Raw genomic sequence first — 27,572 nt, 5'->3', positions numbered from 1 at the left:
CGCGGTGCAGGGATCCTTCCAGAGGAGCAACGACATAGTTTGAGCTGGAAGGGCTTGGGAAAGCAGCCGGGGAAAAGAGGCCTCTTGCTGTTCTCTTTTCTTTCTGCCTGAATGCGGTCAATTCGCACTTGCCAAAGCAAGGTTTCCCAGCACAAACTACAAAGCAGCAGCTCTCTTGGAAGAGGAAATCCCACGCAGTGTTGCCCTGGCGAGATAGTGTTGCTGCAGTGAGGCCCAGGGAAAACACACTGCCTAGAGAAATCCTAGCAAAGCCCTGTGTTTCCCCACAGGAATGTATGTCAGTTTCAGTTCTTTGCCAGCAACGGAGCTCAGAGGCAACGTCAGATTGTGTGTATCTCAGTGAGAGAAAGAACACTGTGACTTCCCCCGTTCCTCTGACGAAAGCGCTTAGAGGGAGAAAAGCGTCCTTTGCTTTCGCTTTCCCGCAATGAGCTCGGCAGATCTGCCCTTCGCGAAGGGCCGTTTTCCCCCGGAGAACTGCCTCGCGGTAGCCCTGTTCTGGAAGTGGAACGAGTATGCAGTGTTAGCGTTCAGCTATTGTGAAGGCTCGCTTTGGCCCAGGGCAAACGAAACGCCGGGGGAAGTCTTAGCAGAGCCCGGCGCCTTTCCACGGTTCAAAGCGTGGAACTGCAGACTCTTTTGCAAAGAAGAGAGCGCACAGGCAAAAGCAGCCCGCACGTTTCTCAGTGAAAGGGAGAACTCCCTGACTTCATCCAGTTCTCTGAGTAAAGCAGGCAGAGGGAGAGAAACTTTCTTTCCTTCCTCTTTCCTGCAACGAATTGCTCCTTTGCTCTTGCAAACGCAGGGCTTCTTCTGAGAAACTACGTCGCGGTGCAGGGATCCTTCCAGAGGAGCAACGACATAGTTTGAGCTGGAAGGGCTTGGGAAAGCAGCCGGGGAAAAAAGGCCTCTTGCTGTTCTCTTTTCTTTCTGCCTGAATGCGGTCAATTCGCACTTGCCAAAGCAAGGTTTCCCAGCACAAACTACAAAGCAGCAGCTCTCTTGGAAGAGGAAATCCCACGCAGTGTTGCCCTGGCGAGATAGTGTTGCTACAGTGAGGCCCAGGGAAATCACACTGCCTAGAGAAATCCTAGCAAAGCCCTGTGTTTCCCCACAGGAATGTATGTCAGTTTCAGTTCTTTGCCAGCAACGGAGCTCAGAGGCAACGTCAGATTGTGTGTATCTCAGTGAGAGAAAGAACACTGTGACTTCCCCCGTTCCTCTGACGAAAGCGGTTAGAGGGAGAAAAGCGTCCTTTGCTTTCGCTTTCCCGCAATGAGCTCGGCAGATCTGCCCTTCGCGAAGGGCCGTTTTCCCCCGGAGAACTGCCTCGCGGTAGCCCTGTTCTGGAAGTGGAACGAGTATGCAGTGTTAGCGTTCAGCTATTGTGAAGGCTCGCTTTGGCCCAGGGCAAACGAAACGCCGGGGGAAGTCTTAGCAGAGCCCGGCGCCTTTCCACGGTTCAAAGCGTGGAACTGCAGACTCTTTTGCAAAGAAGAGAGCGCACAGGCAACAGCCGTCCGCACGTTTCTCAGTGAAAGGGAGAACTCCCTGACTTCATCCAGTTCTCTGAGCAAAGCAGGCAGAGGGAGAGAAACTTTCTTTCCTTCCTCTTTCCTGCAACGAATTGCTCCTTTGCTCTTACAAACGCAGGGCTTCTTCTGAGAAACTACGTCGCGGTGCAGGGATCCTTCCAGAGGAGCAACGACATAGTTTGAGCTGGAAGGGCTTGGGAAAGCAGCCGGGCAAAAAAGGCCTCGTGCTGTTCTCTTTTCTTTCTGCCTGAATGCGGTCAATTCGCACTTGCCAAAGCAAGGTTTCCCAGCACAAACTACAAAGCAGCAGCTCTCTTGGAAGAGGAAATCCCATGCAGTGTTGCCCTGGCGAGATAGTGTTGCTGCAGTGAGGTCCAGGGAAAACACACTGCCTAGAGAAATCCTAGCAAAGCCCTGTGTTTCCCCACAGGAATGTATGTCAGTTTCAGTTCTTTGCCAGCAACGGAGCTCAGAGGCAACGTCAGATTGTGTGTATCTCAGTGAGAGAAAGAACACTGTGACTTCTCCCGTTCCTCTGACGAAAGCGCTTAGAGGGAGAAAAGCGTCCTTTGCTTTCGCTTTCCCGCAATGAGCTCGGCAGATCTGCCCTTCGCGAAGGGCCGTTTTCCCCCGGAGAACTGCCTCGCGGTAGCCCTGTTCTGGAAGTGGAACGAGTATGCAGTGTTAGCGTTCAGCTATTGTGAAGGCTCGCTTTGGCCCAGGGCAAACGAAACGCCGGGGGAAGTCTTAGCAGAGCCCGGCGCCTTTCCACGGTTCAAAGCGTGGAACTGCAGACTCTTTTGCAAAGAGAGCGCACAGGCAAAAGCAACCCGCACTTTTCTCAGTGAAAGGGAGAACTCCCTGACTTCATCCAGTTCTCTGAGCAAAGCAGGCAGAGGGAGAGAAACTTTCTTTCCTTCCTCTTTCCTGCAACGAATTCCTCATTTGCTCTTGCAAAAGCAGGGCTTCTTCTGAAAAACTACGTCGCGGTGCAGGGATCCTTCCAGAGGAGCAACGACATAGTTTGAGCTGGAAGGGCTTGGGAAAGCAGCCGGGGAAAAGAGGCCTCTTGCTGTTCTCTTTTCTTTCTGCCTGAATGCGGTCAATTCGCACTTGCCAAAGCAAGGTTTCCCAGCACAAACTACAAAGCAGCAGCTCTCTTGGAAGAGGAAATCCCACGCAGTGTTGCCCTGGCGAGATAGTGTTGCTACAGTGAGGCCCAGGGAAATCACACTGCCTAGAGAAATCCTAGCAAAGCCCTGTGTTTCCCCACAGGAATGTATGTCAGTTTCAGTTCTTTGCCAGCAAAGGAGCTCAGAGGCAACGTCAGATTGTGTGTATCTCAGTGAGAGAAAGAACACTGTGACTTCCCCCGTTCCTCTGACGAAAGCGGTTAGAGGGAGAAAAGCGTCCTTTGCTTTCGCTTTCCCGCAATGAGCTCGGCAGATCTGCCCTTCACGAAGGGCCGTTTTCCCCCGGAGAACTGCCTCGCGGTAGCCCTGTTCTGGAAGTGGAACGAGTATGCAGTGTTAGCGTTCAGCTATTGTGAAGGCTCGCTTTGGCCCAGGGCAAACGAAGCGCCGGGGGAAGTCTTAGCAGAGCCCGGCGCCTTTCCACGGTTCAAAGCGTGGAACTGCAGACTCTTTTGCAAAGAAGAGAGCGCACAGGCAACAGCCGTCCGCACGCTTCTCAGTGAAAGGGAGAACTCCCTGACTTCATCCAGTTCTCTGAGCAAAGCAGGCAGAGGGAGAGAAACTTTCTTTCCTTCCTCTTTCCTGCAACGAATTCCTCATTTGCTCTTGCAAACGCAGGGCTTCTTCTGAGAAACTACGTCGCGGTGCAGGGATCCTTCCAGAGGAGCAACGACATAGTTTGAGCTGGAAGGGCTTGGGAAAGCAGCCGGGGAAAAGAGGCCTCTTGCTGTTCTCTTTTCTTTCTGCCTGAATGCGGTCAATTCGCACTTGCCAAAGCAAGGTTTCCCAGCACAAACTACAAAGCAGCAGCTCTCTTGGAAGAGGAAATCCCACGCAGTGTTGCCCTGGCGAGATAGTGTTGCTACAGTGAGGCCCAGGGAAATCACACTGCCTAGAGAAATCCTAGCAAAGCCCTGTGTTTCCCCACAGGAATGTATGTCAGTTTCAGTTCTTTGCCAGCAACGGAGCTCAGAGGCAACGTCAGATTGTGTGTATCTCAGTGAGAGAAAGAACACTGTGACTTCCCCCGTTCCTCTGACGAAAGCGCTTAGAGGGAGAAAAGCGTCCTTTGCTTTCGCTTTCCCGCAATGAGCTCGGCAGATCTGCCCTTCGCGAAGGGCCGTTTTCCCCCGGAGAACTGCCTCGCGGTAGCCCTGTTCTGGAAGTGGAACGAGTATGCAGTGTTAGCGTTCAGCTATTGTGAAGGCTCGCTTTGGCCCAGGGCAAACGAAGCGCCGGGGGAAGTCTTAGCAGAGCCCGGCGCCTTTCCACGGTTCAAAGCGTGGAACTGCAGACTCTTTTGCAAAGAAGAGAGCGCACAGGCAACAGCAGCCCGCACGTTTCTCAGTGAAAGGGAGAACTCCCTGACTTCATCCAGTTCTCTGAGCAAAGCAGGCAGAGGGAGAGAAACTTTCTTTCCTTCCTCTTTCCTGCAACGAATTCCTCATTTGCTCTTGCAAACGCAGGGCTTCTTCTGAGAAACTACGTCGCGGTGCAGGGATCCTTCCAGAGGAGCAACGACATAGTTTGAGCTGGAAGGGCTTGGGAAAGCAGCCGGGGAAAAGAGGCCTCTTGCTGTTCTTTTTTCTTTCTGCCTGAATGCGGTCAATTCGCACTTGCCAAAGCAAGGTTTCCCAGCACAAACTACAAAGCAGCAGCTCTCTTGGAAGAGGAAATCCCACGCAGTGTTGCCCTGGCGAGATAGTGTTGCTGCAGTGAGGCCCAGGGAAAACACACTGCCTAGAGAAATCCTAGCAAAGCCCTGTGTTTCCCCACAGGAATGTATGTCAGTTTCAGTTCTTTGCCAGCAACGGAGCTCAGAGGCAACGTCAGATTGTGTGTATCTCAGTGAGAGAAAGAACACTGTGACTTCCCCCGTTCCTCTGACGAAAGCGCTTAGAGGGAGAAAAGCGTCCTTTGCTTTCGCTTTCCCGCAATGAGCTCGGCAGATCTGCCCTTCGCGAAGGGCCGTTTTCCCCCGGAGAACTGCCTCGCGGTAGCCCTGTTCTGGAAGTGGAACGAGTATGCAGTGTTAGCGTTCAGCTATTGTGAAGGCTCGCTTTGGCCCAGGGCAAACGAAACGCCGGGGGAAGTCTTAGCAGAGCCCGGCGCCTTTCCACGGTTCAAAGCGTGGAACTGCAGACTCTTTTGCAAAGAAGAGAGCGCACAGGCAAAAGCAGCCCGCACGTTTCTCAGTGAAAGGGAGAACTCCCTGACTTCATCCAGTTCTCTGAGTAAAGCAGGCAGAGGGAGAGAAACTTTCTTTCCTTCCTCTTTCCTGCAACGAATTGCTCCTTTGCTCTTGCAAACGCAGGGCTTCTTCTGAGAAACTACGTCGCGGTGCAGGGATCCTTCCAGAGGAGCAACGACATAGTTTGAGCTGGAAGGGCTTGGGAAAGCAGCCGGGGAAAAAAGGCCTCTTGCTGTTCTCTTTTCTTTCTGCCTGAATGCGGTCAATTCGCACTTGCCAAAGCAAGGTTTCCCAGCACAAACTACAAAGCAGCAGCTCTCTTGGAAGAGGAAATCCCACGCAGTGTTGCCCTGGCGAGATAGTGTTGCTACAGTGAGGCCCAGGGAAATCACACTGCCTAGAGAAATCCTAGCAAAGCCCTGTGTTTCCCCACAGGAATGTATGTCAGTTTCAGTTCTTTGCCAGCAACGGAGCTCAGAGGCAACGTCAGATTGTGTGTATCTCAGTGAGAGAAAGAACACTGTGACTTCCCCCGTTCCTCTGACGAAAGCGGTTAGAGGGAGAAAAGCGTCCTTTGCTTTCGCTTTCCCGCAATGAGCTCGGCAGATCTGCCCTTCGCGAAGGGCCGTTTTCCCCCGGAGAACTGCCTCGCGGTAGCCCTGTTCTGGAAGTGGAACGAGTATGCAGTGTTAGCGTTCAGCTATTGTGAAGGCTCGCTTTGGCCCAGGGCAAACGAAACGCCGGGGGAAGTCTTAGCAGAGCCCGGCGCCTTTCCACGGTTCAAAGCGTGGAACTGCAGACTCTTTTGCAAAGAAGAGAGCGCACAGGCAACAGCCGTCCGCACGTTTCTCAGTGAAAGGGAGAACTCCCTGACTTCATCCAGTTCTCTGAGCAAAGCAGGCAGAGGGAGAGAAACTTTCTTTCCTTCCTCTTTCCTGCAACGAATTGCTCCTTTGCTCTTACAAACGCAGGGCTTCTTCTGAGAAACTACGTCGCGGTGCAGGGATCCTTCCAGAGGAGCAACGACATAGTTTGAGCTGGAAGGGCTTGGGAAAGCAGCCGGGCAAAAAAGGCCTCGTGCTGTTCTCTTTTCTTTCTGCCTGAATGCGGTCAATTCGCACTTGCCAAAGCAAGGTTTCCCAGCACAAACTACAAAGCAGCAGCTCTCTTGGAAGAGGAAATCCCATGCAGTGTTGCCCTGGCGAGATAGTGTTGCTGCAGTGAGGTCCAGGGAAAACACACTGCCTAGAGAAATCCTAGCAAAGCCCTGTGTTTCCCCACAGGAATGTATGTCAGTTTCAGTTCTTTGCCAGCAACGGAGCTCAGAGGCAACGTCAGATTGTGTGTATCTCAGTGAGAGAAAGAACACTGTGACTTCTCCCGTTCCTCTGACGAAAGCGCTTAGAGGGAGAAAAGCGTCCTTTGCTTTCGCTTTCCCGCAATGAGCTCGGCAGATCTGCCCTTCGCGAAGGGCCGTTTTCCCCCGGAGAACTGCCTCGCGGTAGCCCTGTTCTGGAAGTGGAACGAGTATGCAGTGTTAGCGTTCAGCTATTGTGAAGGCTCGCTTTGGCCCAGGGCAAACGAAACGCCGGGGGAAGTCTTAGCAGAGCCCGGCGCCTTTCCACGGTTCAAAGCGTGGAACTGCAGACTCTTTTGCAAAGAGAGCGCACAGGCAAAAGCAACCCGCACTTTTCTCAGTGAAAGGGAGAACTCCCTGACTTCATCCAGTTCTCTGAGCAAAGCAGGCAGAGGGAGAGAAACTTTCTTTCCTTCCTCTTTCCTGCAACGAATTCCTCATTTGCTCTTGCAAAAGCAGGGCTTCTTCTGAAAAACTACGTCGCGGTGCAGGGATCCTTCCAGAGGAGCAACGACATAGTTTGAGCTGGAAGGGCTTGGGAAAGCAGCCGGGGAAAAGAGGCCTCTTGCTGTTCTCTTTTCTTTCTGCCTGAATGCGGTCAATTCGCACTTGCCAAAGCAAGGTTTCCCAGCACAAACTACAAAGCAGCAGCTCTCTTGGAAGAGGAAATCCCACGCAGTGTTGCCCTGGCGAGATAGTGTTGCTACAGTGAGGCCCAGGGAAATCACACTGCCTAGAGAAATCCTAGCAAAGCCCTGTGTTTCCCCACAGGAATGTATGTCAGTTTCAGTTCTTTGCCAGCAAAGGAGCTCAGAGGCAACGTCAGATTGTGTGTATCTCAGTGAGAGAAAGAACACTGTGACTTCCCCCGTTCCTCTGACGAAAGCGGTTAGAGGGAGAAAAGCGTCCTTTGCTTTCGCTTTCCCGCAATGAGCTCGGCAGATCTGCCCTTCACGAAGGGCCGTTTTCCCCCGGAGAACTGCCTCGCGGTAGCCCTGTTCTGGAAGTGGAACGAGTATGCAGTGTTAGCGTTCAGCTATTGTGAAGGCTCGCTTTGGCCCAGGGCAAACGAAGCGCCGGGGGAAGTCTTAGCAGAGCCCGGCGCCTTTCCACGGTTCAAAGCGTGGAACTGCAGACTCTTTTGCAAAGAAGAGAGCGCACAGGCAACAGCCGTCCGCACGCTTCTCAGTGAAAGGGAGAACTCCCTGACTTCATCCAGTTCTCTGAGCAAAGCAGGCAGAGGGAGAGAAACTTTCTTTCCTTCCTCTTTCCTGCAACGAATTCCTCATTTGCTCTTGCAAACGCAGGGCTTCTTCTGAGAAACTACGTCGCGGTGCAGGGATCCTTCCAGAGGAGCAACGACATAGTTTGAGCTGGAAGGGCTTGGGAAAGCAGCCGGGGAAAAGAGGCCTCTTGCTGTTCTCTTTTCTTTCTGCCTGAATGCGGTCAATTCGCACTTGCCAAAGCAAGGTTTCCCAGCACAAACTACAAAGCAGCAGCTCTCTTGGAAGAGGAAATCCCACGCAGTGTTGCCCTGGCGAGATAGTGTTGCTACAGTGAGGCCCAGGGAAATCACACTGCCTAGAGAAATCCTAGCAAAGCCCTGTGTTTCCCCACAGGAATGTATGTCAGTTTCAGTTCTTTGCCAGCAACGGAGCTCAGAGGCAACGTCAGATTGTGTGTATCTCAGTGAGAGAAAGAACACTGTGACTTCCCCCGTTCCTCTGACGAAAGCGCTTAGAGGGAGAAAAGCGTCCTTTGCTTTCGCTTTCCCGCAATGAGCTCGGCAGATCTGCCCTTCGCGAAGGGCCGTTTTCCCCCGGAGAACTGCCTCGCGGTAGCCCTGTTCTGGAAGTGGAACGAGTATGCAGTGTTAGCGTTCAGCTATTGTGAAGGCTCGCTTTGGCCCAGGGCAAACGAAGCGCCGGGGGAAGTCTTAGCAGAGCCCGGCGCCTTTCCACGGTTCAAAGCGTGGAACTGCAGACTCTTTTGCAAAGAAGAGAGCGCACAGGCAACAGCAGCCCGCACGTTTCTCAGTGAAAGGGAGAACTCCCTGACTTCATCCAGTTCTCTGAGCAAAGCAGGCAGAGGGAGAGAAACTTTCTTTCCTTCCTCTTTCCTGCAACGAATTCCTCATTTGCTCTTACAAACGCAGGGCTTCTTCTGAGAAACTACGTCGCGGTGCAGGGATCCTTCCAGAGGAGCAACGACATAGTTTGAGCTGGAAGGGCTTGGGAAAGCAGCCGGGGAAAAAAGGCCTCTTGCTGTTCTCTTTTCTTTCTGCCTGAATGCGGTCAATTCGCACTTGCCAAAGCAAGGTTTCCCAGCACAAACTACAAAGCAGCAGCTCTCTTGGAAGAGGAAATCCCACGCAGTGTTGCCCTGGCGAGATAGTGTTGCTACAGTGAGGCCCAGGGAAATCACACTGCCTAGAGAAATCCTAGCAAAGCCCTGTGTTTCCCCACAGGAATGTATGTCAGTTTCAGTTCTTTGCCAGCAAAGGAGCTCAGAGGCAACGTCAGATTGTGTGTATCTCAGTGAGAGAAAGAACACTGTGACTTCTCCCGTTCCTCTGACGAAAGCGCTTAGAGGGAGAAAAGCGTCCTTTGCTTCGCTTTCCCGCAATGAGCTCGGCAGATCTGCCCTTCGCGAAGGGCCGTTTTCCCCCGGAGAACTGCCTCGCGGTAGCCCTGTTCTGGAAGTGGAACGAGTATGCAGTGTTAGCGTTCAGCTATTGTGAAGGCTCGCTTTGGCCCAGGGCAAACGAAGCGCCGGGGGAAGTCTTAGCAGAGCCCGGCGCCTTTCCACGGTTCAAAGCGTGGAACTGCAGACTCTTTTGCAAAGAAGAGAGCGCACAGGCAACAGCCGTCCGCACGTTTCTCAGTGAAAGGGAGAACTCCCTGACTTCTTCCAGTTCTCTGAGCAAAGCAGGCAGAGGGAGAGAAACTTTCTTTCCTTCCTCTTTCCTGCAACGAATTCCTCATTTGCTCTTGCAAACGCAGGGCTTCTTCTGAGAAACTACGTCGCGGTGCAGGGATCCTTCCAGAGGAGCAACGACATAGTTTGAGCTGGAAGGGCTTGGGAAAGCAGCCGGGGAAAAGAGGCCTCTTGCTGTTCTCTTTTCTTTCTGCCTGAATGCGGTCAATTCGCACTTGCCAAAGCGAGGTTTCCCAGCACAAACTACAAAGCAGCAGCTCTTTTGGAAGAGGAAATCCCACGCAGTGTTGCCCTGGCGAGATAGTGTTGCTGCAGTGAGGCCCAGGGAAAACACACTGCCTAGAGAAATCCTAGCAAAGCCCTGTGTTTCCCCACAGGAATGTATGTCAGTTTCAGTTCTTTGCCAGCAACGGAGCTCAGAGGCAACGTCAGATTGTGTGTATCTCAGTGAGAGAAAGAACACTGTGACTTCCCCCGTTCCTCTGACGAAAGCGCTTAGAGGGAGAAAAGCGTCCTTTGCTTTCGCTTTCCCGCAATGAGCTCGGCAGATCTGCCCTTCGCGAAGGGCCGTTTTCCCCCCGAGAACTGCCTCGCGGTAGCCCTGTTCTGGAAGTGGAACGAGTATGCAGTGTTAGCGTTCAGCTATTGTGAAGGCTCGCTTTGGCCCAGGGCAAACGAAACGCCGGGGGAAGTCTTAGCAGAGCCCGGCGCCTTTCCACGGTTCAAAGCGTGGAACTGCAGACTCTTTTGCAAAGAAGAGAGCGCACAGGCAACAGCAGCCCGCACGTTTCTCAGTGAAAGGGAGAACTCCCTGACTTCATCCAGTTCTCTGAGCAAAGCAGGCAGAGGGAGAGAAACTTTCTTTCCTTCCTCTTTCCTGCAACGAATTCCTCATTTGCTCTTGCAAAAGCAGGGCTTCTTCTGAAAAACTACGTCGCGGTGCAGGGATCCTTCCAGAGGAGCAACGACATAGTTTGAGCTGGAAGGGCTTGGGAAAGCAGCCGGGGAAAAGAGGCCTCTTGCTGTTCTCTTTTCTTTCTGCCTGAATGCGGTCAATTCGCACTTGCCAAAGCAAGGTTTCCCAGCACAAACTACAAAGCAGCAGCTCTCTTGGAAGAGGAAATCCCACGCAGTGTTGCCCTGGCGAGATAGTGTTGCTGCAGTGAGGCCCAGGGAAATCACACTGCCTAGAGAAATCCTAGCAAAGCCCTGTGTTTCCCCACAGGAATGTATGTCAGTTTCAGTTCTTTGCCAGCAACGGAGCTCAGAGGCAACGTCAGATTGTGTGTATCTCAGTGAGAGAAAGAACACTGTGACTTCCCCCGTTCCTCTGACGAAAGCGCTTAGAGGGAGAAAAGCGTCCTTTGCTTTCGCTTTCCCGCAATGAGCTCGGCAGATCTGCCCTTCGCGAAGGGCCGTTTTCCCCCGGAGAACTGCCTCGCGGTAGCCCTGTTCTGGAAGTGGAATGAGTATGCAGTGTTAGCGTTCAGCTATTGTGAAGGCTCGCTTTGGCCCAGGGCAAACGAAGCGCCGGGGGAAGTCTTAGCAGAGCCCGGCGCCTTTCCACGGTTCAAAGCGTGGAACTGCAGACTCTTTTGCAAAGAAGAGAGCGCACAGGCAACAGCAGCCCGCACGTTTCTCAGTGAAAGGGAGAACTCCCTGACTTCATCCAGTTCTCTGAGCAAAGCAGGCAGAGGGAGAGAAACTTTCTTTCCTTCCTCTTTCCTGCAACGAATTGCTCCTTTGCTCTTGCAAACGCAGGGCTTCTTCTGAGAAACTACGTCGCGGTGCAGGGATCCTTCCAGAGGAGCAACGACATAGTTTGAGCTGGAAGGGCTTGGGAAAGCAGCCGGGGAAAAGAGGCCTCTTGCTGTTCTCTTTTCTTTCTGCCTGAATGCGGTCAATTCGCACTTGCCAAAGTAAGGTTTCCCAGCACAAACTACAAAGCAGCAGCTCTCTTGGAAGAGGAAATCCCACGCAGTGTTGCCCTGGCGAGATAGTGTTGCTACAGTGAGGCCCAGGGAAATCACACTGCCTAGAGAAATCCTAGCAAAGCCCTGTGTTTCCCCACAGGAATGTATGTCAGTTTCAGTTCTTTGCCAGCAACGGAGCTCAGAGGCAACGTCAGATTGTGTGTATCTCAGTGAGAGAAAGAACACTGTGACTTCCCCCGTTCCTCTGACGAAAGCGGTTAGAGGGAGAAAAGCGTCCTTTGCTTTCGCTTTCCCGCAATGAGCTCGGCAGATCTGCCCTTCGCGAAGGGCCGTTTTCCCCCGGAGAACTGCCTCGCGGTAGCCCTGTTCTGGAAGTGGAACGAGTATGCAGTGTTAGCGTTCAGCTATTGTGAAGGCTCGCTTTGGCCCAGGGCAAACGAAACGCCGGGGGAAGTCTTAGCAGAGCCCGGCGCCTTTCCACGGTTCAAAGCGTGGAACTGCAGACTCTTTTGCAAAGAAGAGAGCGCACAGGCAAAAGCAGCCCGCACGTTTCTCAGTGAAAGGGAGAACTCCCTGACTTCATCCAGTTCTCTGAGCAAAGCAGGCAGAGGGAGAGAAACTTTCTTTCCTTCCTCTTTCCTGCAACGAATTCCTCATTTGCTCTTGCAAAAGCAGGGCTTCTTCTGAAAACCTACGTCGCGGTGCAGGGATCCTTCCAGAGGAGCAACGACATAGTTTGAGCTGGAAGGGCTTGGGAAAGCAGCCGGGGAAAAGAGGCCTCTTGCTGTTCTCTTTTCTTTCTGCCTGAATGCGGTCAATTCGCACTTGCCAAAGCAAGGTTTCCCAGCACAAACTACAAAGCAGCAGCTCTCTTGGAAGAGGAAATCCCACGCAGTGTTGCCCTGGCGAGATAGTGTTGCTGCAGTGAGGCCCAGGGAAAACACACTGCCTAGAGAAATCCTAGCAAAGCCCTGTGTTTCCCCACAGGAATGTATGTCAGTTTCAGTTCTTTGCCAGCAACGGAGCTCAGAGGCAACGTCAGATTGTGTGTATCTCAGTGAGAGAAAGAACACTGTGACTTCCCCCGTTCCTCTGACGAAAGCGGTTAGAGGGAGAAAAGCGTCCTTTGCTTTCGCTTTCCCGCAATGAGCTCGGCAGATCTGCCCTTCGCGAAGGGCCGTTTTCCCCCGGAGAACTGCCTCGCGGTAGCCCTGTTCTGGAAGTGGAACGAGTATGCAGTGTTAGCGTTCAGCTATTGTGAAGGCTCGCTTTGGCCCAGGGCAAACGAAACGCCGGGGGAAGTCTTAGCAGAGCCCGGCGCCTTTCCACGGTTCAAAGCGTGGAACTGCAGACTCTTTTGCAAAGAAGAGAGCGCACAGGCAAAAGCAGCCCGCACGTTTCTCAGTGAAAGGGAGAACTCCCTGACTTCATCCAGTTCTCTGAGTAAAGCAGGCAGAGGGAGAGAAACTTTCTTTCCTTCCTCTTTCCTGCAACGAATTGCTCCTTTGCTCTTGCAAACGCAGGGCTTCTTCTGAGAAACTACGTCGCGGTGCAGGGATCCTTCCAGAGGAGCAACGACATAGTTTGAGCTGGAAGGGCTTGGGAAAGCAGCCGGGGAAAAAAGGCCTCTTGCTGTTCTCTTTTCTTTCTGCCTGAATGCGGTCAATTCGCACTTGCCAAAGCAAGGTTTCCCAGCACAAACTACAAAGCAGCAGCTCTCTTGGAAGAGGAAATCCCACGCAGTGTTGCCCTGGCGAGATAGTGTTGCTACAGTGAGGCCCAGGGAAATCACACTGCCTAGAGATATCCTAGCAAAGCCCTGTGTTTCCCCACAGGAATGTATGTCAGTTTCAGTTCTTTGCCAGCAACGGAGCTCAGAGGCAACGTCAGATTGTGTGTATCTCAGTGAGAGAAAGAACACTGTGACTTCCCCCGTTCCTCTGACGAAAGCGGTTAGAGGGAGAAAAGCGTCCTTTGCTTTCGCTTTCCCGCAATGAGCTCGGCAGATCTGCCCTTCGCGAAGGGCCGTTTTCCCCCGGAGAACTGCCTCGCGGTAGCCCTGTTCTGGAAGTGGAACGAGTATGCAGTGTTAGCGTTCAGCTATTGTGAAGGCTCGCTTTGGCCCAGGGCAAACGAAGCGCCGGGGGAAGTCTTAGCAGAGCCCGGCGCCTTTCCACGGTTCAAAGCGTGGAACTGCAGACTCTTTTGCAAAGAAGAGAGCGCACAGGCAACAGCCGTCCGCACGTTTCTCAGTGAAAGGGAGAACTCCCTGACTTCATCCAGTTCTCTGAGCAAAGCAGGCAGAGGGAGAGAAACTTTCTTTGCTTCCTCTTTCCTGCAACGAATTGCTCCTTTGCTCTTACAAACGCAGGGCTTCTTCTGAGGAAATACGTCGCGGTGCAGGGATCCTTCCAGAGGAGCAACGACATAGTTTGAGCTGGAAGGGCTTGGGAAAGCAGCCGGGCAAAAAAGGCCTCGTGCTGTTCTCTTTTCTTTCTGCCTGAATGCGGTCAATTCGCACTTGCCAAAGCAAGGTTTCCCAGCACAAACTACAAAGCAGCAGCTCTCTTGGAAGAGGAAATCCCACGCAGTGTTGCCCTGGCGAGATAGTGTTGCTGCAGTGAGGTCCAGGGAAAACACACTGCCTAGAGAAATCCTAGCAAAGCCCTGTGTTTCCCCACAGGAATGTATGTCAGTTTCAGTTCTTTGCCAGCAACGGAGCTCAGAGGCAACGTCAGATTGTGTGTATCTCAGTGAGAGAAAGAACACTGTGACTTCTCCCGTTCCTCTGACGAAAGCGCTTAGAGGGAGAAAAGCGTCCTTTGCTTTCGCTTTCCCGCAATGAGCTCGGCAGATCTGCCCTTCGCGAAGGGCCGTTTTCCCCCGGAGAACTGCCTCGCGGTAGCCCTGTTCTGGAAGTGGAACGAGTATGCAGTGTTAGCGTTCAGCTATTGTGAAGGCTCGCTTTGGCCCAGGGCAAACGAAACGCCGGGGGAAGTCTTAGCAGAGCCCGGCGCCTTTCCACGGTTCAAAGCGTGGAACTGCAGACTCTTTTGCAAAGAAGAGAGCGCACAGGCAAAAGCAGCCCGCACGTTTCTCAGTGAAAGGGAGAACTCCCTGACTTCATCCAGTTCTCTGAGTAAAGCAGGCAGAGGGAGAGAAACTTTCTTTCCTTCCTCTTTCCTGCAACGAATTCCTCATTTGCTCTTGCAAAAGCAGGGCTTCTTCTGAAAAACTACGTCGCGGTGCAGGGATCCTTCCAGAGGAGCAACGACATAGTTTGAGCTGGAAGGGCTTGGGAAAGCAGCCGGGGAAAAGAGGCCTCTTGCTGTTCTCTTTTCTTTCTGCCTGAATGCGGTCAATTCGCACTTGCCAAAGCAAGGTTTCCCAGCACAAACTACAAAGCAGCAGCTCTCTTGGAAGAGGAAATCCCACGCAGTGTTGCCCTGGCGAGATAGTGTTGCTACAGTGAGGCCCATGGAAATCACACTGCCTAGAGAAATCCTAGCAAAGCCCTGTGTTTCCCCACAGGAATGTATGTCAGTTTCAGTTCTTTGCCAGCAAAGGAGCTCAGAGGCAACGTCAGATTGTGTGTATCTCAGTGAGAGAAAGAACACTGTGACTTCTCCCGTTCCTCTGACGAAAGCGCTTAGAGGGAGAAAAGCGTCCTTTGCTTTCGCTTTCCCGCAATGAGCTCGGCAGATCTGCCCTTCGCGAAGGGCCGTTTTCCCCCGGAGAACTGCCTCGCGGTAGCCCTGTTCTGGAAGTGGAACGAGTATGCAGTGTTAGCGTTCAGCTATTGTGAAGGCTCGCTTTGGCCCAGGGCAAACGAAGCGCCGGGGGAAGTCTTAGCAGAGCCCGGCGCCTTTCCACGGTTCAAAGCGTGGAACTGCAGACTCTTTTGCAAAGAAGAGAGCGCACAGGCAACAGCCGTCCGCACGTTTCTCAGTGAAAGGGAGAACTCCCTGACTTCATCCAGTTCTCTGAGCAAAGCAGGCAGAGGGAGAGAAACTTTCTTTCCTTCCTCTTTCCTGCAACGAATTCCTCATTTGCTCTTGCAAACGCAGGGCTTCTTCTGAGAAACTACGTCGCGGTGCAGGGATCCTTCCAGAGGAGCAACGACATAGTTTGAGCTGGAAGGGCTTGGGAAAGCAGCCGGGGAAAAGAGGCCTCTTGCTGTTCTCTTTTCTTTCTGCCTGAATGCGGTCAATTCGCACTTGCCAAAGCGAGGTTTCCCAGCACAAACTACAAAGCAGCAGCTCTCTTGGAAGAGGAAATCCCACGCAGTGTTGCCCTGGCGAGATAGTGTTGCTGCAGTGAGGCCCAGGGAAAACACACTGCCTAGAGAAATCCTAGCAAAGCCCTGTGTTTCCCCACAGGAATGTATGTCAGTTTCAGTTCTTTGCCAGCAACGGAGCTCAGAGGCAACGTCAGATTGTGTGTATCTCAGTGAGAGAAAGAACACTGTGACTTCCCCCGTTCCTCTGACGAAAGCGCTTAGAGGGAGAAAAGCGTCCTTTGCTTTCGCTTTCCCGCAATGAGCTCGGCAGATCTGCCCTTCGCGAAGGGCCGTTTTCCCCCGGAGAACTGCCTCGCGGTAGCCCTGTTCTGGAAGTGGAACGAGTATGCAGTGTTAGCGTTCAGCTATTGTGAAGGCTCGCTTTGGCCCAGGGCAAACGAAACGCCGGGGGAAGTCTTAGCAGAGCCCGGCGCCTTTCCACGGTTCAAAGCGTGGAACTGCAGACTCTTTTGCAAAGAAGAGAGCGCACAGGCAACAGCAGCCCGCACGTTTCTCAGTGAAAGGGAGAACTCCCTGACTTCATCCAGTTCTCTGAGCAAAGCAGGCAGAGGGAGAGAAACTTTCTTTCCTTCCTCTTTCCTGCAACGAATTCCTCATTTGCTCTTGCAAAAGCAGGGCTTCTTCTGAAAAACTACGTCGCGGTGCAGGGATCCTTCCAGAGGAGCAACGACATAGTTTGAGCTGGAAGGGCTTGGGAAAGCAGCCGGGGAAAAGAGGCCTCTTGCTGTTCTCTTTTCTTTCTGCCTGAATGCGGTCAATTCGCACTTGCCAAAGCAAGGTTTCCCAGCACAAACTACAAAGCAGCAGCTCTCTTGGAAGAGGAAATCCCACGCAGTGTTGCCCTGGCGAGATAGTGTTGCTGCAGTGAGGCCCAGGGAAATCACACTGCCTAGAGAAATCCTAGCAAAGCCCTGTGTTTCCCCACAGGAATGTATGTCAGTTTCAGTTCTTTGCCAGCAACGGAGCTCAGAGGCAACGTCAGATTGTGTGTATCTCAGTGAGAGAAAGAACACTGTGACTTCCCCCGTTCCTCTGACGAAAGCGCTTAGAGGGAGAAAAGCGTCCTTTGCTTTCGCTTTCCCGCAATGAGCTCGGCAGATCTGCCCTTCGCGAAGGGCCGTTTTCCCCCGGAGAACTGCCTCGCGGTAGCCCTGTTCTGGAAGTGGAACGAGTATGCAGTGTTAGCGTTCAGCTATTGTGAAGGCTCGCTTTGGCCCAGGGCAAACGAAGCGCCGGGGGAAGTCTTAGCAGAGCCCGGCGCCTTTCCACGGTTCAAAGCGTGGAACTGCAGACTCTTTTGCAAAGAAGAGAGCGCACAGGCAACAGCAGCTCGCACGTTTCTCAGTGAAAGGGAGAACTCCCTGACTTCATCCAGTTCTCTGAGCAAAGCAGGCAGAGGGAGAGAAACTTTCTTTCCTTCCTCTTTCCTGCAACGAATTGCTCCTTTGCTCTTGCAAACGCAGGGCTTCTTCTGAGAAACTACTTCGCGGTGCAGGGATCCTTCCAGAGGAGCAACGACATAGTTTGAGCTGGAAGGGCTTGGGAAAGCAGCCGGGGAAAAGAGGCCTCTTGCTGTTCTCTTTTCTTTCTGCCTGAATGCGGTCAATTCGCACTTGCCAAAGTAAGGTTTCCCAGCACAAACTACAAAGCAGCAGCTCTCTTGGAAGAGGAAATCCCACGCAGTGTTGCCCTGGCGAGATAGTGTTGCTACAGTGAGGCCCAGGGAAATCACACTGCCTAGAGAAATCCTAGCAAAGCCCTGTGTTTCCCCACAGGAATGTATGTCAGTTTCAGTTCTTTGCCAGCAACGGAGCTCAGAGGCAACGTCAGATTGTGTGTATCTCAGTGAGAGAAAGAACACTGTGACTTCCCCCGTTCCTCTGACGAAAGCGGTTAGAGGGAGAAAAGCGTCCTTTGCTTTCGCTTTCCCGCAATGAGCTCGGCAGATCTGCCCTTCGCGAAGGGCCGTTTTCCCCCGGAGAACTGCCTCGCGGTAGCCCTGTTCTGGAAGTGGAACGAGTATGCAGTGTTAGCGTTCAGCTATTGTGAAGGCTCGCTTTGGCCCAGGGCAAACGAAACGCCGGGGGAAGTCTTAGCAGAGCCCTGCGCCTTTCCACGGTTCAAAGCGTGGAACTGCAGACTCTTTTGCAAAGAAGAGAGCGCACAGGCAAAAGCAGCCCGCACGTTTCTCAGTGAAAGGGAGAACTCCCTGACTTCATCCAGTTCTCTGAGCAAAGCAGGCAGAGGGAGAGAAACTTTCTTTCCTTCCTCTTTCCTGCAACGAATTCCTCATTTGCTCTTGCAAAAGCAGGGCTTCTTCTGAAAACCTACGTCGCGGTGCAGGGATCCTTCCAGAGGAGCAACGACATAGTTTGAGCTGGAAGGGCTTGGGAAAGCAGCCGGGGAAAAGAGGCCTCTTGCTGTTCTCTTTTCTTTCTGCCTGAATGCGGTCAATTCGCACTTGCCAAAGCAAGGTTTCCCAGCACAAACTACAAAGCAGCAGCTCTCTTGGAAGAGGAAATCCCACGCAGTGTTGCCCTGGCGAGATAGTGTTGCTGCAGTGAGGCCCAGGGAAAACACACTGCCTAGAGAAATCCTAGCAAAGCCCTGTGTTTCCCCACAGGAATGTATGTCAGTTTCAGTTCTTTGCCAGCAACGGAGCTCAGAGGCAACGTCAGATTGTGTGTATCTCAGTGAGAGAAAGAACACTGTGACTTCCCCCGTTCCTCTGACGAAAGCGGTTAGAGGGAGAAAAGCGTCCTTTGCTTTCGCTTTCCCGCAATGAGCTCGGCAGATCTGCCCTTCGCGAAGGGCCGTTTTCCCCCGGAGAACTGCCTCGCGGTAGCCCTGTTCTGGAAGTGGAACGAGTATGCAGTGTTAGCGTTCAGCTATTGTGAAGGCTCGCTTTGGCCCAGGGCAAACGAAACGCCGGGGGAAGTCTTAGCAGAGCCCGGCGCCTTTCCACGGTTCAAAGCGTGGAACTGCAGACTCTTTTGCAAAGAAGAGAGCGCACAGGCAAAAGCAGCCCGCACGTTTCTCAGTGAAAGGGAGAACTCCCTGACTTCATCCAGTTCTCTGAGTAAAGCAGGCAGAGGGAGAGAAACATTCTTTCCTTCCTCTTTCCTGCAACGAATTGCTCCTTTGCTCTTGCAAACGCAGGGCTTCTTCTGAGAAACTACGTCGCGGTGCAGGGATCCTTCCAGAGGAGCAACGACATAGTTTGAGCTGGAAGGGCTTGGGAAAGCAGCCGGGGAAAAAAGGCCTCTTGCTGTTCTCTTTTCTTTCTGCCTGAATGCGGTCAATTCGCACTTGCCAAAGCAAGGTTTCCCAGCACAAACTACAAAGCAGCAGCTCTCTTGGAAGAGGAAATCCCACGCAGTGTTGCCCTGGCGAGATAGTGTTGCTACAGTGAGGCCCAGGGAAATCACACTGCCTAGAGATATCCTAGCAAAGCCCTGTGTTTCCCCACAGGAATGTATGTCAGTTTCAGTTCTTTGCCAGCAACGGAGCTCAGAGGCAACGTCAGATTGTGTGTATCTCAGTGAGAGAAAGAACACTGTGACTTCCCCCGTTCCTCTGACGAAAGCGCTTAGAGGGAGAAAAGCGTCCTTTGCTTTCGCTTTCCCGCAATGAGCTCGGCAGATCTGCCCTTCGCGAAGGGCCGTTTTCCCCCGGAGAACTGCCTCGCGGTAGCCCTGTTCTGGAAGTGGAACGAGTATGCAGTGTTAGCGTTCAGCTATTGTGAAGGCTCGCTTTGGCCCAGGGCAAACGAAGCGCCGGGGGAAGTCTTAGCAGAGCCCGGCGCCTTTCCACGGTTCAAAGCGTGGAACTGCAGACTCTTTTGCAAAGAAGAGAGCGCACAGGCAACAGCCGTCCGCACGTTTCTCAGTGAAAGGGAGAACTCCCTGACTTCATCCAGTTCTCTGAGCAAAGCAGGCAGAGGGAGAGAAACTTTCTTTCCTTCCTCTTTCCTGCAACGAATTCCTCATTTGCTCTTGCAAAAGCAGGGCTTCTTCTGAAAAACTACGTCGCGGTGCAGGGATCCTTCCAGAGGAGCAACGACATAGTTTGAGCTGGAAGGGCTTGGGAAAGCAGCCGGGGAAAAGAGGCCTCTTGCTGTTCTCTTTCCTTTCTGCCTGAATGCGGTCAATTCGCACTTGCCAAAGCAAGGTTTCCCAGCACAAACTACAAAGCAGCAGCTCTCTTGGAAGACGAAATCCCACGCAGTGTTGCCCTGGCGAGATAGTGTTGCTACAGTGAGGCCCAGGGAAATCACACTGCCTAGAGAAATCCTAGCAAAGCCCTGTGTTTCCCCACAGGAATGTATGTCAGTTTCAGTTCTTTGCCAGCAACGGAGCTCAGAGGCAACGTCAGATTGTGTGTATCTCAGTGAGAGAAAGAACACTGTGACTTCCCCCGTTCCTCTGACGAAAGCGGTTAGAGGGAGAAAAGCGTCCTTTGCTTTCGCTTTCCCGCAATGAGCTCGGCAGATCTGCCCTTCGCGAAGGGCCGTTTTCCCCCGGAGAACTGCCTCGCGGTAGCCCTGTTCTGGAAGTGGAACGAGTATGCAGTGTTAGCGTTCAGCTATTGTGAAGGCTCGCTTTGGCCCAGGGCAAACGAAACGCCGGGGGAAGTCTTAGCAGAGCCCGGCGCCTTTCCACGGTTCAAAGCGTGGAACTGCAGACTCTTTTGCAAAGAAGAGAGCGCACAGGCAAAAGCAGCCCGCACGTTTCTCAGTGAAAGGGAGAACTCCCTGACTTCATCCAGTTCTCTGAGCAAAGCAGGCAGAGGGAGAGAAACTTTCTTTCCTTCCTCTTTCCTGCAACGAATTCCTCATTTGCTCTTGCAAAAGCAGGGCTTCTTCTGAAAAACTACGTCGCGGTGCAGGGATCCTTCCAGAGGAGCAACGACATAGTTTGAGCTGGAAGGGCTTGGGAAAGCAGCCGGGGAAAAGAGGCCTCTTGCTGTTCTCTTTTCTTTCTGCCTGAATGCGGTCAATTCGCACTTGCCAAAGCAAGGTTTCCCAGCACAAACTACAAAGCAGCAGCTCTCTTGGAAGAGGAAATCCCACGCAGTGTTGCCCTGGCGAGATAGTGTTGCTGCAGTGAGGCCCAGGGAAATCACACTGCCTAGAGAAATCCTAGCAAAGCCCTGTGTTTCCCCACAGGAATGTATGTCAGTTTCAGTTCTTTGCCAGCAACGGAGCTCAGAGGCAACGTCAGATTGTGTGTATCTCAGTGAGAGAAAGAACACTGTGACTTCCCCCGTTCCTCTGACGTAAGCGCTTAGAGGGAGAAAAGCGTCCTTTGCTTTCGCTTTCCCGCAATGAGCTCGGCAGATCTGCCCTTCGCGAAGGGCCGTTTTCCCCCGGAGAACTGCCTCGCGGTAGCCCTGTTCTGGAAGTGGAACGAGTATGCAGTGTTAGCGTTCAGCTATTGTGAAGGCTCGCTTTGGCCCAGGGCAAACGAAGCGCCGGGGGAAGTCTTAGCAGAGCCCGGCGCCTTTCCACGGTTCAAAGCGTGGAACTGCAGACTCTTTTGCAAAGAAGAGAGCGCACAGGCAACAGCAGCCCGCACGTTTCTCAGTGAAAGGGAGAACTCCCTGACTTCATCCAGTTCTCTGAGCAAAGCAGGCAGAGGGAGAGAAACTTTCTTTCCTTCCTCTTTCCTGCAACGAATTGCTCCTTTGCTCTTGCAAACGCAGGGCTTCTTCTGAGAAACTACGTCGCGGTGCAGGGATCCTTCCAGAGGAGCAACGACATAGTTTGAGCTGGAAGGGCTTGGGAAAGCAGCCGGGGAAAAGAGGCCTCTTGCTGTTCTCTTTTCTTTCTGCCTGAATGCGGTCAATTCCCACTTGCCAAAGTAAGGTTTCCCAGCACAAACTACAAAGCAGCAGCTCTCTTGGAAGAGGAAATCCCACGCAGTGTTGCCCTGGCGAGATAGTGTTGCTACAGTGAGGCCCAGGGAAATCACACTGCCTAGAGAAATCCTAGCAAAGCCCTGTGTTTCCCCACAGGAATGTATGTCAGTTTCAGTTCTTTGCCAGCAACGGAGCTCAGAGGCAACGTCAGATTGTGTGTATCTCAGTGAGAGAAAGAACACTGTGACTTCCCCCGTTCCTCTGACGAAAGCGGTTAGAGGGAGAAAAGCGTCCTTTGCTTTCGCTTTCCCGCAATGAGCTCGGCAGATCTGCCCTTCGCGAAGGGCCGTTTTCCCCCGGAGAACTGCCTCGCGGTAGCCCTGTTCTGGAAGTGGAACGAGTATGCAGTGTTAGCGTTCAGCTATTGTGAAGGCTCGCTTTGGCCCAGGGCAAACGAAACGCCGGGGGAAGTCTTAGCAGAGCCCGGCGCCTTTCCACGGTTCAAAGCGTGGAACTGCAGACTCTTTTGCAAAGAAGAGAGCGCACAGGCAAAAGCAGCCCGCACGTTTCTCAGTGAAAGGGAGAACTCCCTGACTTCATCCAGTTCTCTGAGCAAAGCAGGCAGAGGGAGAGAAACTTTCTTTCCTTCCTCTTTCCTGCAACGAATTCCTCATTTGCTCTTGCAAAAGCAGGGCTTCTTCTGAAAAACTACGTCGCGGTGCAGGGATCCTTCCAGAGGAGCAACGACATAGTTTGAGCTGGAAGGGCTTGGGAAAGCAGCCGGGGAAAAGAGGCCTCTTGCTGTTCTCTTTTCTTTCTGCCTGAATGCAGTCAATTCGCACTTGCCAAAGCAAGGTTTCCCAGCACAAACTACAAAGCAGCAGCTCTCTTGGAAGAGGAAATCCCACGCAGTGTTGCCCTGGCGAGATAGTGTTGCTGCAGTGAGGCCCAGGGAAAACACACTGCCTAGAGAAATCCTAGCAAAGCCCTGTGTTTCCCCACAGGAATGTATGTCAGTTTCAGTTCTTTGCCAGCAACGGAGCTCAGAGGCAACGTCAGATTGTGTGTATCTCAGTGAGAGAAAGAACACTGTGACTTCCCCCGTTCCTCTGACGAAAGCGCTTAGAGGGAGAAAAGCGTCCTTTGCTTTCGCTTTCCCGCAATGAGCTCGGCAGATCTGCCCTTCGCGAAGGGCCGTTTTCCCCCGGAGAACTGCCTCGCGGTAGCCCTGTTCTGGAAGTGGAACGAGTATGCAGTGTTAGCGTTCAGCTATTGTGAAGGCTCGCTTTGGCCCAGGGCAAACGAAACGCCGGGGGAAGTCTTAGCAGAGCCCGGCGCCTTTCCACGGTTCAAAGCGTGGAACTGCAGACTCTTTTGCAAAGAAGAGAGCGCACAGGCAACAGCAGCCCGCACGTTTCTCAGTGAAAGGGAGAACTCCCTGACTTCATCCAGTTCTCTGAGTAAAGCAGGCAGAGGGAGAGAAACTTTCTTTCCTTCCTCTTTCCTGCAACGAATTGCTCCTTTGCTCTTGCAAACGCAGGGCTTCTTCTGAGAACCTACGTCGCGGTGCAGGGATCCTTCCAGAGGAGCAACGACATAGTTTGAGCTGGAAGGGCTTGGGAAAGCAGCCGGGGAAAAAAGGCCTCTTGCTGTTCTCTTTTCTTTCTGCCTGAATGCGGTCAATTCGCACTTGCCAAAGCAAGGTTTCCCAGCACAAACTACAAAGCAGCAGCTCTCTTGGAAGAGGAAATCCCACGCAGTGTTGCCCTGGCGAGATAGTGTTGCTACAGTGAGGCCCAGGGAAATCACACTGCCTAGAGAAATCCTAGCAAAGCCCTGTGTTTCCCCACAGGAATGTATGTCAGTTTCAGTTCTTTGCCAGCAACGGAGCTCAGAGGCAACGTCAGATTGTGTGTATCTCAGTGAGAGAAAGAACACTGTGACTTCCCCCGTTCCTCTGACGAAAGCGGTTAGAGGGAGAAAAGCGTCCTTTGCTTTCGCTTTCCCGCAATGAGCTCGGCAGATCTGCCCTTCGCGAAGGGCCGTTTTCCCCCGGAGAACTGCCTCGCGGTAGCCCTGTTCTGGAAGTGGAACGAGTATGCAGTGTTAGCGTTCAGCTATTGTGAAGGCTCGCTTTGGCCCAGGGCAAACGAAGCGCCGGGGGAAGTCTTAGCAGAGCCCGGCGCCTTTCCACGGTTCAAAGCGTGGAACTGCAGACTCTTTTGCAAAGAAGAGAGCGCACAGGCAACAGCCGTCCGCACGTTTCTCAGTGAAAGGGAGAACTCCCTGACTTCATCCAGTTCTCTGAGCAAAGCAGGCAGAGGGAGAGAAACTTTCTTTCCTTCCTCTTTCCTGCAACGAATTGCTCCTTTGCTCTTACAAACGCAGGGCTTCTTCTGAGAAACTACGTCGCGGTGCAGGGATCCTTCCAGAGGAGCAACGACATAGTTTGAGCTGGAAGGGCTTGGGAAAGCAGCCGGGCAAAAAAGGCCTCGTGCTGTTCTCTTTTCTTTCTGCCTGAATGCGGTCAATTCGCACTTGCCAAAGCAAGGTTTCCCAGCACAAACTACAAAGCAGCAGCTCTCTTGGAAGAGGAAATCCCATGCAGTGTTGCCCTGGCGAGATAGTGTTGCTGCAGTGAGGTCCAGGGAAAACACACTGCCTAGAGAAATCCTAGCAAAGCCCTGTGTTTCCCCACAGGAATGTATGTCAGTTTCAGTTCTTTGCCAGCAACGGAGCTCAGAGGCAACGTCAGATTGTGTGTATCTCAGTGAGAGAAAGAACACTGTGACTTCTCCCGTTCCTCTGACGAAAGCGCTTAGAGGGAGAAAAGCGTCCTTTGCTTTCGCTTTCCCGCAATGAGCTCGGCAGATCTGCCCTTCGCGAAGGGCCGTTTTCCCCCGGAGAACTGCCTCGCGGTAGCCCTGTTCTGGAAGTGGAACGAGTATGCAGTGTTAGCGTTCAGCTATTGTGAAGGCTCGCTTTGGCCCAGGGCAAACGAAGCGCCGGGGGAAGTCTTAGCAGAGCCCGGCGCCTTTCCACGGTTCAAAGCGTGGAACTGCAGACTCTTTTGCAAAGAAGAGAGCGCACAGGCAACAGCCGTCCGCACGTTTCTCAGTGAAAGGGAGAACTCCCTGACTTCATCCAGTTCTCTGAGCAAAGCAGGCAGAGGGAGAGAAACTTTCTTTCCTTCCTCTTTCCTGCAACGAATTGCTCCTTTGCTCTTACAAACGCAGGGCTTCTTCTGAGAAACTACGTCGCGGTGCAGGGATCCTTCCAGAGGAGCAACGACATAGTTTGAGCTGGAAGGGCTTGGGAAAGCAGCCGGGCAAAAAAGGCCTCGTGCTGTTCTCTTTTCTTTCTGCCTGAATGCGGTCAATTCGCACTTGCCAAAGCAAGGTTTCCCAGCACAAACTACAAAGCAGCAGCTCTCTTGGAAGAGGAAATCCCATGCAGTGTTGCCCTGGCGAGATAGTGTTGCTGCAGTGAGGTCCAGGGAAAACACACTGCCTAGAGAAATCCTAGCAAAGCCCTGTGTTTCCCCACAGGAATGTATGTCAGTTTCAGTTCTTTGCCAGCAACGGAGCTCAGAGGCAACGTCAGATTGTGTGTATCTCAGTGAGAGAAAGAACACTGTGACTTCTCCCGTTCCTCTGACGAAAGCGCTTAGAGGGAGAAAAGCGTCCTTTGCTTTCGCTTTCCCGCAATGAGCTCGGCAGATCTGCCCTTCGCGAAGGGCCGTTTTCCCCCGGAGAACTGCCTCGCGGTAGCCCTGTTCTGGAAGTGGAACGAGTATGCAGTGTTAGCGTTCAGCTATTGTGAAGGCTCGCTTTGGCCCAGGGCAAACGAAACGCCGGGGGAAGTCTTAGCAGAGCCCGGCGCCTTTCCACGGTTCAAAGCGTGGAACTGCAGACTCTTTTGCAAAGAGAGCGCACAGGCAAAAGCAGCCCGCACGTTTCTCAGTGAAAGGGAGAACTCCCTGACTTCATCCAGTTCTCTGAGCAAAGCAGGCAGAGGGAGAGAAACTTTCTTTCCTTCCTCTTTCCTGCAACGAATTCCTCATTTGCTCTTGCAAAAGCAGGGCTTCTTCTGAAAAACTACGTCGCGGTGCAGGGATCCTTCCAGAGGAGCAACGACATAGTTTGAGCTGGAAGGGCTTGGGAAAGCAGCCGGGGAAAAGAGGCCTCTTGCTGTTCTCTTTCCTTTCTGCCTGAATGCGGTCAATTCGCACTTGCCAAAGCAAGGTTTCCCAGCACAAACTACAAAGCAGCAGCTCTCTTGGAAGAGGAAATCCCACGCAGTGTTGCCCTGGCGAGATAGTGTTGCTACAGTGAGGCCCAGGGAAATCACACTGCCTAGAGAAATCCTAGCAAAGCCCTGTGTTTCCCCACAGGAATGTATGTCAGTTTCAGTTCTTTGCCAGCAAAGGAGCTCAGAGGCAACGTCAGATTGTGTGTATCTCAGTGAGAGAAAGAACACTGTGACTTCTCCCGTTCCTCTGACGAAAGCGCTTAGAGGGAGAAAAGCGTCCTTTGCTTTCGCTTTCCCGCAATGAGCTCGGCAGATCTGCCCTTCGCGAAGGGCCGTTTTCCCCCGGAGAACTGCCTCGCGGTAGCCCTGTTCTGGAAGTGGAACGAGTATGCAGTGTTAGCGTTCAGCTATTGTGAAGGCTCGCTTTGGCCCAGGGCAAACGAAGCGCCGGGGGAAGTCTTAGCAGAGCCCGGCGCCTTTCCACGGTTCAAAGCGTGGAACTGCAGACTCTTTTGCAAAGAAGAGAGCGCACAGGAAACAGCCGTCCGCACGTTTCTCAGGGAAAGGGAGAACTCCCTGACTTCATCCAGTTCTCTGAGCAAAGCAGGCAGAGGGAGAGAAACTTTCTTTCCTTCCTCTTTCCTGCAACGAATTCCTCATTTGCTCTTGCAAACGCAGGGCTTCTTCTGAGAAACTACGTCGCGGTGCAGGGATCCTTCCAGAGGAGCAACGACATAGTTTGAGCTGGAAGGGCTTGGGAAAGCAGCCGGGGAAAAGAGGCCTCTTGCTGTTCTCTTTTCTTTCTGCCTGAATGCGGTCAATTCGCACTTGCCAAAGCAAGGTTTCCCAGCACAAACTACAAAGCAGCAGCTCTCTTGGAAGAGGAAATCCCACGCAGTGTTGCCCTGGCGAGATAGTGTTGCTGCAGTGAGGCCCAGGGAAAACACACTGCCTAGAGAAATCCTAGCAAAGCCCTGTGTTTCCCCACAGGAATGTATGTCAGTTTCAGTTCTTTGCCAGCAACGGAGCTCAGAGGCAACGTCAGATTGTGTGTATCTCAGTGAGAGAAAGAACACTGTGACTTCCCCCGTTCCTCTGACGAAAGCGCTTAGAGGGAGAAAAGCGTCCTTTGCTTTCGCTTTCCCGCAATGAGCTCGGCAGATCTGCCCTTCGCGAAGGGCCGTTTTCCCCCGGAGAACTGCCTCGCGGTAGCCCTGTTCTGGAAGTGGAACGAGTATGCAGTGTTAGCGTTCAGCTATTGTGAAGGCTCGCTTTGGCCCAGGGCAAACGAAACGCCGGGGGAAGTCTTAGCAGAGCCCGGCGCCTTTCCACGGTTCAAAGCGTGGAACTGCAGACTCTTTTGCAAAGAGAGCGCACAGGCAAAAGCAGCCCGCACGTTTCTCAGTGAAAGGGAGAACTCCCTGACTTCATCCAGTTCTCTGAGCAAAGCAGGCAGAGGGAGAGAAACTTTCTTTCCTTCCTCTTTCCTGCAACGAATTCCTCATTTGCTCTTGCAAAAGCAGGGCTTCTTCTGAAAAACTACGTCGCGGTGCAGGGATCCTTCCAGAGGAGCAACGACATAGTTTGAGCTGGAAGGGCTTGGGAAAGCAGCCGGGGAAAAGAGGCCTCTTGCTGTTCTCTTTTCTTTCTGCCTGAATGCAGTCAATTCGCACTTGCCAAAGCAAGGTTTCCCAGCACAAACTACAAAGCAGCAGCTCTCTTGGAAGAGGAAATCCCACGCAGTGTTGCCCTGGCGAGATAGTGTTGCTGCAGTGAGGCCCAGGGAAAACACACTGCCTAGAGAAATCCTAGCAAAGCCCTGTGTTTCCCCACAGGAATGTATGTCAGTTTCAGTTCTTTGCCAGCAACGGAGCTCAGAGGCAACGTCAGATTGTGTGTATCTCAGTGAGAGAAAGAACACTGTGACTTCCCCCGTTCCTCTGACGAAAGCGCTTAGAGGGAGAAAAGCGTCCTTTGCTTTCGCTTTCCCGCAA

This window comes from Elephas maximus, chromosome 11, assembly GCF_024166365.1.
Source record: "Elephas maximus indicus isolate mEleMax1 chromosome 11, mEleMax1 primary haplotype, whole genome shotgun sequence".
Taxonomy (NCBI): domain Eukaryota; kingdom Metazoa; phylum Chordata; class Mammalia; order Proboscidea; family Elephantidae; genus Elephas; species Elephas maximus.
The sequence above is the reverse complement of the archived record's forward strand: the minus strand, read 5'-3'. Positions refer to the sequence as shown.